Source organism: Arachis stenosperma, chromosome 8 (genome assembly GCF_014773155.1).
Source record: "Arachis stenosperma cultivar V10309 chromosome 8, arast.V10309.gnm1.PFL2, whole genome shotgun sequence".
Classification (NCBI taxonomy): domain Eukaryota; kingdom Viridiplantae; phylum Streptophyta; class Magnoliopsida; order Fabales; family Fabaceae; genus Arachis; species Arachis stenosperma.
The window spans coordinates 33,749,935-33,761,164 of record NC_080384.1 but is presented as its reverse complement, the minus strand read 5'-3'; positions in this window follow the sequence as shown (position 1 = coordinate 33,761,164).

Here is an 11,230-nt window from a genome sequence, read left to right as displayed (position 1 = left end):
CGGTTTTTTGGCTGAGCTATACGTCGTCCAGGGACAGCGTCACGAATAAACCTCAGCATTCTGAAACACGACGGCGGGAGCACCTGCACAAAGCACTTCGACGTTCAAGTAAGTATGTGAGTTATGAGAGATAAAAATAATAAACTAGAGTGAGTTCTCTGACCTGAATCCTCATGGGTTGTTGGACTTAGTTTTATAGGCGAGTGGTATGTTAGTTCTGCTCTGTTTGTTCTGATATGCCTGGTGAGTGCCGTTGTTAGTATCTTTGACTTGTGCAGAATCGTGATCGAGTTTGGGTTCCGTTGTTGTGGATAATCGGTTGGAAGATAATGTTGACTTGTGATTGGTTTAGTCAGTGACCTTCGTTCTGTTTGTTTCCGGGCATTAAAGTTGGTTTTCAGTTATGATCTTGTTTCCGAGTATAATGGAGTACACGTCATAGCTCCCAAGCTCGTCTGGCGTTGTGTAAAAAATGGTAGGCGAGCTTAATGGAATTGAAGTTGACCTTTTCGCACGTGGGTATTTTTGTTGGGCTTTCTTTGTTCGTTGAAGGAATTTGAAAGGATTTTTGAAAGACTCTTTGTCCGCTTGTGTTCTTGCAAAACGTATCGCTTTTAATGCGCTTTTTTGCCGTTTGGGTTTTTCACATTTTTAGTGGTTATGAGTTAAGTTATCCACTAAGTTAGTGGGCTTGCAATAATAACTTTTTCTTGTTTCGAAACTTACATTCTGCTGTTTCACCTTCTTACAGTTTAACCCCCGTTATGACTTCGAAAGGTTAGTGTTTCTTCTCCCATTTTTCACTGTTACTGTTGTTGTTTATTCATGGCGGGAGAGAGAGGAAAAGAGAAATTGAAAGTGGTTGAGGTTAAGGAAGATGATCCCTATCACTGGGTTCATGACGATGTGAGGACTCGTTCCTCTTCGTTTACTAGTGTCGAGTCCATGTCTGAGTTGAGGGGTCTGAATCTTGTGAGAGGTGGCTCCAGTGTCGTCGTCGAACTCCTTCCTTGCTCAAGTAGTGATAGGGTTTGTGAGAGGAGAGGTAATTGGGGGTATTTCTATATGTATACTCCCTGTGTGATTGAACTTGGAGTGAGGTTTCCCTTTTCTTCTTTTGAATGTGACGTTCTAACTCAACTTAACTGTGCACCCTCGCAATTACATCCGAATTCTTGGGTGTTTCTTCGCGCCTTTCAATGCTTGATGGATTTTCTTTCTTTCCCCTGCTCGTTGTCACTGTTCTTTTCACTGTTTCAGTCGAAAGGGGTTCGAAAGGGTTTGTGGGTTTGCCTTAGCAGTTTTCCTGGTCGTTCTCTGTTCCATCTTTACAAATCTTCTTTTAAAAATTTCAAATCTCTTTTTGTTAAGGTTCGGTCGGTTGAGGCTGAGTATCCATTTTATTTAGATGATGAGCTTATTGAAAGATTCCCCCTTTACTGGTGCTCTGAGCCGAGCCAGATTCTTGAGGCTGATGAGCGGAGTGAAGAGGAGGATTTTTTTAGATTTTCTGGTTGAGAGTTTTGCTGCCGGAGAGTGTCTGTCTATTTTTGAGCTTTTGGCATTGTATGATTCTGGTGATACTGAGGGCTTGAAAACTTATATAGGTAATGGTTTGTCTGCTACTTATTGTGTTGGTGTTGTCATATTTTCTAATATTGGTCATGTTTGTAGGTGAGCGAGTTCCCCTTTTGGACCCTTATCAGTTCCAGTCCTTTTTGAAGAAGAAAAAAGAGAAGGATGTTGGCGGTTCGGGGACTCGAAAAGATGGTGGCGAGCAAGCTGCTCAGTTTACTGCTCAGCCGGCGTCTTCATACAAGAGGAGGAGGGATGACACTGACAAGTCTTTGGAGGTTATATCAGAGGGTGATTAAGAGGTTGTTGGCAGTGGTAGGCTTGCCTTTGATCGGCAGAAGAGGCTCCATGGTTTTATTCCGGGGAGTAGCTCTCACTCATTGTGGAATGATCAGTTCAATTTTGCCGAGCTTTCTGATAAGGCGTCCCAGTATCTTGGGGACATGCTGATGACTCGTCGGGTTGGCATGGAGGCGCTTGGGAAGTTCGTTCAGGTTGCATTTATCCTCTTCTGGGTTCTTTTATCTTTCCTTTTGCCGCTTTGTTCTTATATGTTGTGATTTTTGTAGATTGTTGCTTCTCATCTTATGTGTGTCGGCCGTACTACCAAGCTTATTGGTGCTGAGCAGTAGGAGGCTGTGGATAAGGTCTCTGAGCTGGAGAAGTCATACAAGGCTAGAATTGCTAAACTGGAGAAATCATCAAAGGAAAAAGATGATGATGTTGTTAGTGCTGCAACTAAGGTAAAGGAATCTGAATAGGAGGTGGCCCGATTGAGGGATCAAGTTCGGTTGTTGCAAGCTGATATTAAAGAGAGTGATGTTTCCAAGGGGAAGTTGACTGCGAGGGTTCATGAGCTGGAAGAAGTGGGGATGGAGATGTTCTCTTCTGGCTTCGATCGTGCCGTTAGCCAGATTTCCTTATTGGCCCCTGATTTTGATTGTGATCGGTTGGACGTGACTAAGATTGTGATTGATGGGAAGTTAGTCATGGATGGCACTGTGGAGGAGCATGATGAGAATGCTCCTTCTTCTTGATTTGTTTGCTTTGTTTGTTTTGGATATGCTTGTCCTTTTAGTATGTAATGATAACTCTTTTTACTTTTGTTGACCGAGCTTTGGTCAGTTTGATTGTGTCTATGTTTGTTTTGTTGTTGCTTTGAACTTGGATAACGTTTACTTACGTCGGTCGAGGTTAGGTCAAGTTGACGATGTTGTCTTTTGAAATGAAGTAGCGTATGCTTTAATGTCTTTACATTTGGTTAGTAGAATTGAGATTGTTTCAAAGAATCAATCATGTTTGAATATATTGGGCGTCCAGCCTCATTAAAACCCTCCTTAGGTAAAACCCTCCTTGTTGGGAAAAAAGCTCTAAGGGGAAAAAAGAGTACCTTCATCCGCTGATTTGTACAAGTTATGATCTATACATTTTTAGTGAAGAAACGTTCCAATTCCCTGAGACTGGGTTGCCTTGTAGTGTTTGGAGTTGATAAGCCCCCATTCCGAGCACTTTTGCTATTCGGAATGGTCATTCCCAGTTTGCGGCGAGCTTGCCGTGTGAGGGAGGTCGTCTCGCCTCCTCTGTTCGTCTGAGGACTAGATCGTCCTTATTGAATATTCTCGGAACGACCTTTGTATTGTGTTTTCTTTCTGCCAATTGCTTCTTAGCTCTTTGTTTGATTGCCACGATGTCTCTGTCTTCCTCAGCAAGATCAAGCTCGACATTTCTTAGGTTTGTATTGTGTTGTTCATCATATAGCTCGGTTCGCATGGTAGGTATGCCGACCTCAAGAGGGATTAATGCTTCGGAGCCATAGAATAATTTGAAGGGCGTTTCGCCCGTGGTGGATTGTACTGTTGTGTTGTAGCTCCATAATACTTCCGGGATTAGCTCCGCCCACTCTCCCTTCGCATTATTGAGCTTTTTCTTTATTGCCTGCAATATAACTCGGTTAGCAGCTTCGGCCTGCCCATTGGTTTGTAGGTGTTCAACCGAGCTAAAACGATGCTATATGTTAAAATTTTTTAGGAATGATGCAAGTTTGTTATCGGTAAATTGTCTACTATTGTCAGATATTATTTCCTTTGGTATTCCGAATCGGCATAAGATGTTTTTCCATATGAAAGTTCGTACCTTTTTAGCAGTTATCCTTGCTAATGGTTGTGATTCTATCCATTTTGAGAAATAGTCTATTGATACTAAAAGAAATTTTACCTGGCCTGGCGCTAATGGAAATGCGCCGAGGATATTGAGCCCTCATCTGTTGAAAGGCCAGCTTACCTCTATGTTGTGCAATATCGGCCGGCTTCATAGAAATGGCGGTGTGCTTTTGACAGTTGTCACACGTCTTGACTTTTGTTATGCAATCCTTCTTCATAGTCGGCCAATAGTATAATGTTCGGATGATTTTCGCGGCAAGAACTCGTCCACCGATGTGGTTTTCACATATGCCCTCATGAATTTTGTCCATTGCTTTCTTTGCTTCATCTTTATTTAGGCACTTTAGCACTGGTTGTGAGAAACCGCGCTTGTAGAGTTTCCCTGCTATGTTTGTGTAGAGGCCCGCTTTTCATTTGAAATGTTGAGGGTTAAGCTCGTCCCTAGGTATGATCCCTGCATTAATGTATTCAAGGAAAGGTTTTCTCCAATCGTGGAGGTGGTTAATGCTTGATTGCTTGTTATGGATAATAATTCAATGCTGGGCCTTTTTAGCATCAGTTGTGATAACGTCGATGTTTGTGTATCCGCCCTAGTGGCAGCAAGTTTAGATAATATGTCTGCTCTAATGTTCTTCTCTCTATGCACATGTAATATGATGAATGAACTGAATTTTGAAATGAGGTCCTTTGCTATGAGCCAATACCGCTCTAGCAAGAGATCTTTTACCTGAAATTCTCCTCTGACTTGTTGGACCACCAAGAGGGAATCACAATATACTGTTAAGATATGTACTTGGAGGTTGACGGCAAACTTGAGTCCTGCTATGAGCACCTCATACTTGGCCTGATTGTTGCTTGCTGAGAAGTGGAATTGGAGGGATTGCTCGGCTAACATCATGTCTCCCTCTTTCAGGACGACCCCGGCCCCGCTTCCTTCTCGACTTGATTCCCCATCAACGTGTAACTCCCAAGCCTTATTGTAATGGTGCTCGTCAGGTGTGAGCTCGGAGACGAAGTCTGCAAGGATTTGTGCCTTCAGGGCCGGCCTTGATTGGAACTGAATATCAAACTCAGAGAGCTCAATAGACCATTTGGTTAATCGTCCGGCCAGTTCTGGCTTTGTCAGTATTTGCCTTAATGGTTGGTTTGTTTTTACAATTATTGTATGGCTTTGGAAGTAGTGCCTGAGTCTTCTTGCTGTTATCACTAGTGTCAAGGCCAATTGTTCTATTCGCGGATACCTTTGTTCTGTTGGTTGCATGACTCTGTTGACAAAGTATACTGGCTGTTGTATTTTCCATGTCTCAATGACAAGAGCCGAGCTTATAGAGTAATTGGAAGCAGATAAATACAAGTATAGAGGTTTACCGACTTCTGGTCTTTGTAACACCGGTGGTGATGATAAGATGGCTTTGAGCTCGGTGAATGCTGTCTCGCACTCTCTTGTCCACTCGACTTTCTTATTCTTTGATATCGTCTGGAAGAAGTGGTATGATCAGCTTGATACCACTGGCAAGAACCGTGACAGAGTGGCTACTCTTCCTGCTAATTGTTGGACCTCTTTCATTGTTTTAAGACTCGTCATGTTAAGTATTGCGTCACATTTTTTAGGGTTTGCTTCGATTCCTCGTGAGGTCAGCATGAATCTGAGGAACTTGCCTCCTCGTACCCCGAAGGCGCATTTCTCCGGGTTGAGTCTCATTTTGTATGCTCGGATCTGTTCTAATATCTCCCTGAGGTCTTCACAGTGTGATCTTCCTTGGGTGGTCTTGGCGACCATATCATCCACGTAGATTTCTATATTCCGACCTATCTGATGATGGAATACTTTGTCCATTAGTCTTTGGTACGTTGCACCTACATTCTTTAGACCAAATGGCATTACTCTATAACAAAAATTTCTATTTTCAGTTATAAATGTTGTTTTTCTTTGGTCTTCTGGGTGCATGAGGATCTGGTTGTAGCCAGAATATGCATCCATGAAGCTTAAGCTTTCGAAACCTGATGCACTATCTACAAGCTTATCAATGCATGGTAAGGGGTAGGCATCTTTAGGACAGGCTTTGTTCAGATCTGTAAAGTCGACGCACATGCGCCATTTACCTGAATTTTTCCTTACCATTACCACATTTGACAGCCATGTGGTGAAGTGGATCTCTTTGATGAAGTCGGCACTGAGGAATTTTCTAGTTTCTTCTAGAGCTGCCTTTGACTTTTCTGCTCTGAGATTCCTCTTCTTTTGAGCTATATGTCGGATTGTCCTGTCGGTGGCGAGTTTGTGGCAAATGACGTTAGGGTCTATACCGGGCATGTTTGCTGGGGTTCCAGGCGAACAGGTCGGCATTGGCCTGTAACATTTTTATGAGTTCTGATCTTTCTTGTCCTTGGAGTGCTTGGCCGATGTATGTGACTTGCTCTGGTTTTGACGTCAGTGAAATTTTCTGGAGTTCGTCTGCAGGTTGAGGTCTTTCTTGAGCGTCCCCTCTGGGGTCAAGCTTTGCTAGGGATAGTACATCGTTTGTGCTGTGAATTGCTCTGAGCCCTCATGGGTTGTTGGACTTGGTTTTATAGGCGAGTGGTGTGTTAGTTCTGCTCTGTTTGTTCCGATATGCTTGGTGAGTGCCGTTGTTAATATCTTTGACTTGTGCAGAATCGTGATCGAGTTTGGGTTCCGTTTTTGTGGATAATCGGTTGGGAGATAATGCTGACTTGTGATTGGTTTAGTCAGTGATCTTCGTTCTATTTGTTTCTGGGCATTCAGGTTGGTTTTCAGTTATGATCTTGTTTTCGAGTATAATGGGGTATACGTCAGTTTGTGTTTTTATTTTTTGTTTATATTCGATATTTTTTGTTTTTTGAATGTTATAAAAAAAATAATAAAAATAGTAAAATTTTGTTTTTTATTTTTATCTCCTATTTTTTCTTTTTTTCTTTTTACAAATTTTAAAAATATAAAATATTAAAAATAAAAATACAAAGTGAATGTATTCGAGTTTTATAAAACCCACTTCTACTACTAAAGAATAGTTACTGGTATCATTTTTATAAAAAAAATGAAGGGTATGGTTGGTAAAAAAAATAAAATTTTCACCTAATTTTTTAAGGATGATTAGCAACTATAAACGTGAAATGCAGAAGTTACAAATTTTAGCTTCTTCTAAATTAATTATGCGTTCAGAAAGATAAAAATTGTCAAATATAAAAATAAAATTTTCAAGAAGTTCAAATGCACTTCTCTCTTCCCCAACGCATTTGCCAATCACACCCTAAATGATAGCTTTGCTTAGGGTTTCATGGTTGTCTACCTCCCCTAAATCGTGGATTGGACCAGGCTTTTTGACCGTCTATTTAGTATTTAGTTAGTAAATTATAGAATTTAGTTGGATTTTAGGACTTCTAAAGACACACTAAATCGTGAGACTAGTTAAGATATTAGATATACATTAAAACAATTTAGTAGTGCATTAAATAAAAAAAATCCAACTTAATAATTACTCTAATTTCTTTATTTTACCTTACAATATTATATTATTTTATCAAATTTTACTTAACAATATTAAGAGGTACGTGTTAGATCTAGCTAACAATAAAGTATGTAGATTGATTGATAGGCATGTTCGATTGGTATTATGTAAAAGCAATATACTGTGCGAAGGGAATACGTTAATTAGGCAATTTATTATAAGTTAAACTTAACACTCAACGTGTAAACATTTAATTTTCCTATTTATTTGGACAAATATGTTCTAACCCATTCACATTATTGGAAGATCAAAAATCAAATAAAAGATGCAACTATATTTATACGAGTCACGTTATGTATAACTAACTATTTGTGAATACTATACTAATTAACTAAATATGCTATCTCCTTTCTGAAAGAGCCTAGCAGCGGAAACAACACAAATGTCCAATACAAGAACAATATGGAAACACTCAACATAATATGGCAGCAACTATAACAAGCAAATATAGCAAATAAAACAATAACAAGAACACACCAAGATTTTAACGTGGAAAATCTCCTCAATGTGAGAGGTAAAAACCACGGGTCGTCCAGACCAATAAAATAGCTCCACTATAATCAAATGAGGTACAAGAGAGTCTCAAACAAAGCAGAAAAATGTGCAAATAACCAGCCAAAACATCAATGCACCAAAGCTTACAAGTAATAGGCAAGAAGATGAAATATACCCAAAAAAACAGAGCTGATGTCGAAGCCAATTTCTCTCTCTGCAGACCTCCAATCAAAATCTCCACCGTTCAGAATGAAGAAAAAGATGTGAAGAATCTACAGTTCAAATTTCACGTCGATCCAACGGTGAAAGAATGAGAAATTGCTGTTCCAAAATTACTGCTCTGTGTAAAGACGGGAAACCTAATTTCTCTCTTGCGAAACCAATTTCTCCTACTGAAAAAGTCCAATCAATATCTCCACCGACCAGAATGAAGAACAAGATGATAGAAACACGAAGTTTAAATTTCAAGCCGATCCAACGGTGAACAACTGAGAAACTGCCATTTGAAATTTACTGCTTTGGGCAAAAATGGGAATTCTGTTTTTCCCTCTTCTCTCTCACTTGGTGGCTATTCTCTCTCTCTCTCAAAAAACCTCAAAAAACTGAATTAGGGTTGTGACACTAGGGTGCAAGAATACACCCCCAAAATGTTGGGCTTGGATCTCACAAAGGAGAGAAAAAAAACCCAACAAATCTCCCCCTTCTCGACTAGGTAGAGGCCCTCGCCATTCCGGCGATCAAACAACATGTTTCAAACTTTTCTCTTGACAATATTTTTGTCATCATATCAGCACCATTGTCATCAGTGTGAACTTTCTCAAGTTCCAACAACTTAGAATCTAACACATCCCGTATCCAGTGATACCTAACATCAATGTGTTTAGATCTTGGATGAAAAGTAGAATTCTTGGCAAGATGAATAGCACTTTGGCTATCACACAACAAGACATAACGGTCTTGCTTAAAACCAAATGCTACAAGAAACTTTTTCATCCACAACAACTCTTTACATGCTTCAGTTGCTGCAATAAACTCTGCCTCTGTGGTAGAAAGTGCAACACACTTCTGTAACCTTGACTGCCATGAAATAGCTCCCCCTGCAAACTTGACCAAATAACCTAAAGTAGACTTTCGAGAATCAATATCTCCTGCCATGTCTGCATCAGTAAAGCCAACTAGCAAATGTTTCTCATCACCAAAACTCAAACTCAAGTTAGTTGTACCTTTGAGATATCTCATAATCCATTTAACAGCATTCCAATGTTCTTTACCTGGATTAGAGAGAAAACGACTCACTGTACCAACCGCATGAGCAATGTCTGGTCTAGTACACACCATAGCATACATCAAGCTTCCAACAGCTGAAGCATAAGGAATTTCATTCATTGCTTGTTTCTCCTCATCAGTGGTTGGACACTGCTTGGTACTCAACTTAAAATGAGGAGCAAAAGAAATAGCAACACATTTGGCATCATTCATGCCAAACCTTTGAAGTACCTTCTTTATGTACTTCTCCTATGACAAATAAAGCTTCTTGGAATCTCTATAACGAGTAATAGTCATGCCCAAAATCTGTTTGGCAGGACCCAAATCCTTCATAGCAAAGAACCTGCTCAACTGTTTCTTCAACTCATTAATCCTCAAAGCATTCTTGCCCGCAATCAAAATATCATCCACATAAAGCAAAAGAATGATAAAATCATCATCAGAAAATCTTTGCACAAATACACAATGATCTGAAGTTGTCTTACGGTAACCATGCTTTCCCATAACAGATTCAAACTTCTTGTACCACTGTCTTGGAGCTTGCTTCAACCCATAAAGACTCTTCTTAAGCTTGCACACAAAATCTTCCTTTCCTTTAACAACAAAGCCCTCCGGTTGCTCCATGTAGATCTCCTTATCTAAATCACCATGAAGAAAAGCTGTCTTCACATCCATTTGCTCAATCTCCAAATCAAGAGATGCTGCTAATCCAAGCACAGCGTGAATGGATGACATCCTCACAACAGGAGAAAAGATCTCCTCATAATCAACACCTTTTCTCTGGCTAAAATCTCTAACAACCAATCTAGCCTTATACCGAGGCTTAGAATTGTGTTCTTCATTCTTGATTCTGAATACCCATTTGTTCTTCAAAACTCGCATACCCTTCGGTAGCTTCACCAACTCATAGGTATCATTCTCAAGTAAGGACTTCATTTCTTCTTGCATAGCTTCAAGCCATTGAGCTTTGCTTTCATTTTCAACAGCCTCTCCAAAGCATTCAGGTTCTCCCCCATCAGTCAACAAAACAAACTCATGTGGAGAATACCTTGACGAAGGCTTTCTCTCTCTTGTAGACCTTCTAAGTGCATTTGCAGGAATTTCTAAAGCTGGTTCTTCATCTTGATCATCATCACCAACTTCATCAAGTATTGGATCAACTGTTCCATCTTCACCTGCACTTGTATCATGCTCATTATTTTGAGCTTCAACTCTACCATCTTCTACCATAGGCATAGAGGGAGTAATATCCATCTCAGAAAAATCATCACTAGGCTGAACCATTGGCTTCTCCGCATGATCAACATCCTTCAATGTTTGGTTTTCAACAAAGACAACATCTCTACTTCGAATCACCTTCTTGCTAATATGATCATAAAACCTGTAACCAAACTCATCCATGCCATAGCCAATAAAAATACACTGCCTAGTCTTTACATCAAGCTTAGATCTCTCATCTTTGGGAATATGAACAAAAGCTTTACATCCAAAGACTCTTAAATGATCATAAGAAACATCATTACCTGACCATACCTTCTCTGTCACTTCAAATTGCAAGGGAACACATGGTGTCCGGTTCAAGACATGAACTACAGTGCTCAAAGCTTCACCCCAAAAGGATTTTGTCAATCCAGATTGTGACAACAAGCACCTAACTCTTTCAACTAGTGTTCTGTTCATCCTTTCAGCCAAGCCATTCAACTGAGGAGTCTTCGGAGGAGTCTTCTAATGTCTTATACCATGCTCTTTACAATAAGCATCAAATGGACCTGAGTACTCACCACCATTGTCAGTACGAATGCATTTCAACTTCTTCCCAGTTTCTCTTTCAACAGAAGCTTGAAATTGCTTGAACACATTCAAAACTTAATCTTTGGTCTTTAAAGTGTAAACCCATAATTTCCTAGAATGATCATCAATAAAGGTTACAAAATAGATAGACCCTCCAAGTGTTCTTATCTTCATCGGCCCACATACATCAGAATGCACCAAGTCAAGTATCTCCGGCTTCCTTGAAGGTGGATGGCTCTTAAAAGAAACCCTGTTTTGTTTTCCAACAAAACAATGGTTGCACTTTTGCAAAGCAACCTTACAACCAGATAAAAGATTCCTCTTGGATAACATATTCATACCCTTCTCACTCATATGACATAATCTCTTATGCCATAAATCAATTTCATCAACAAACTCAGCAGCATTAACAACATCTTT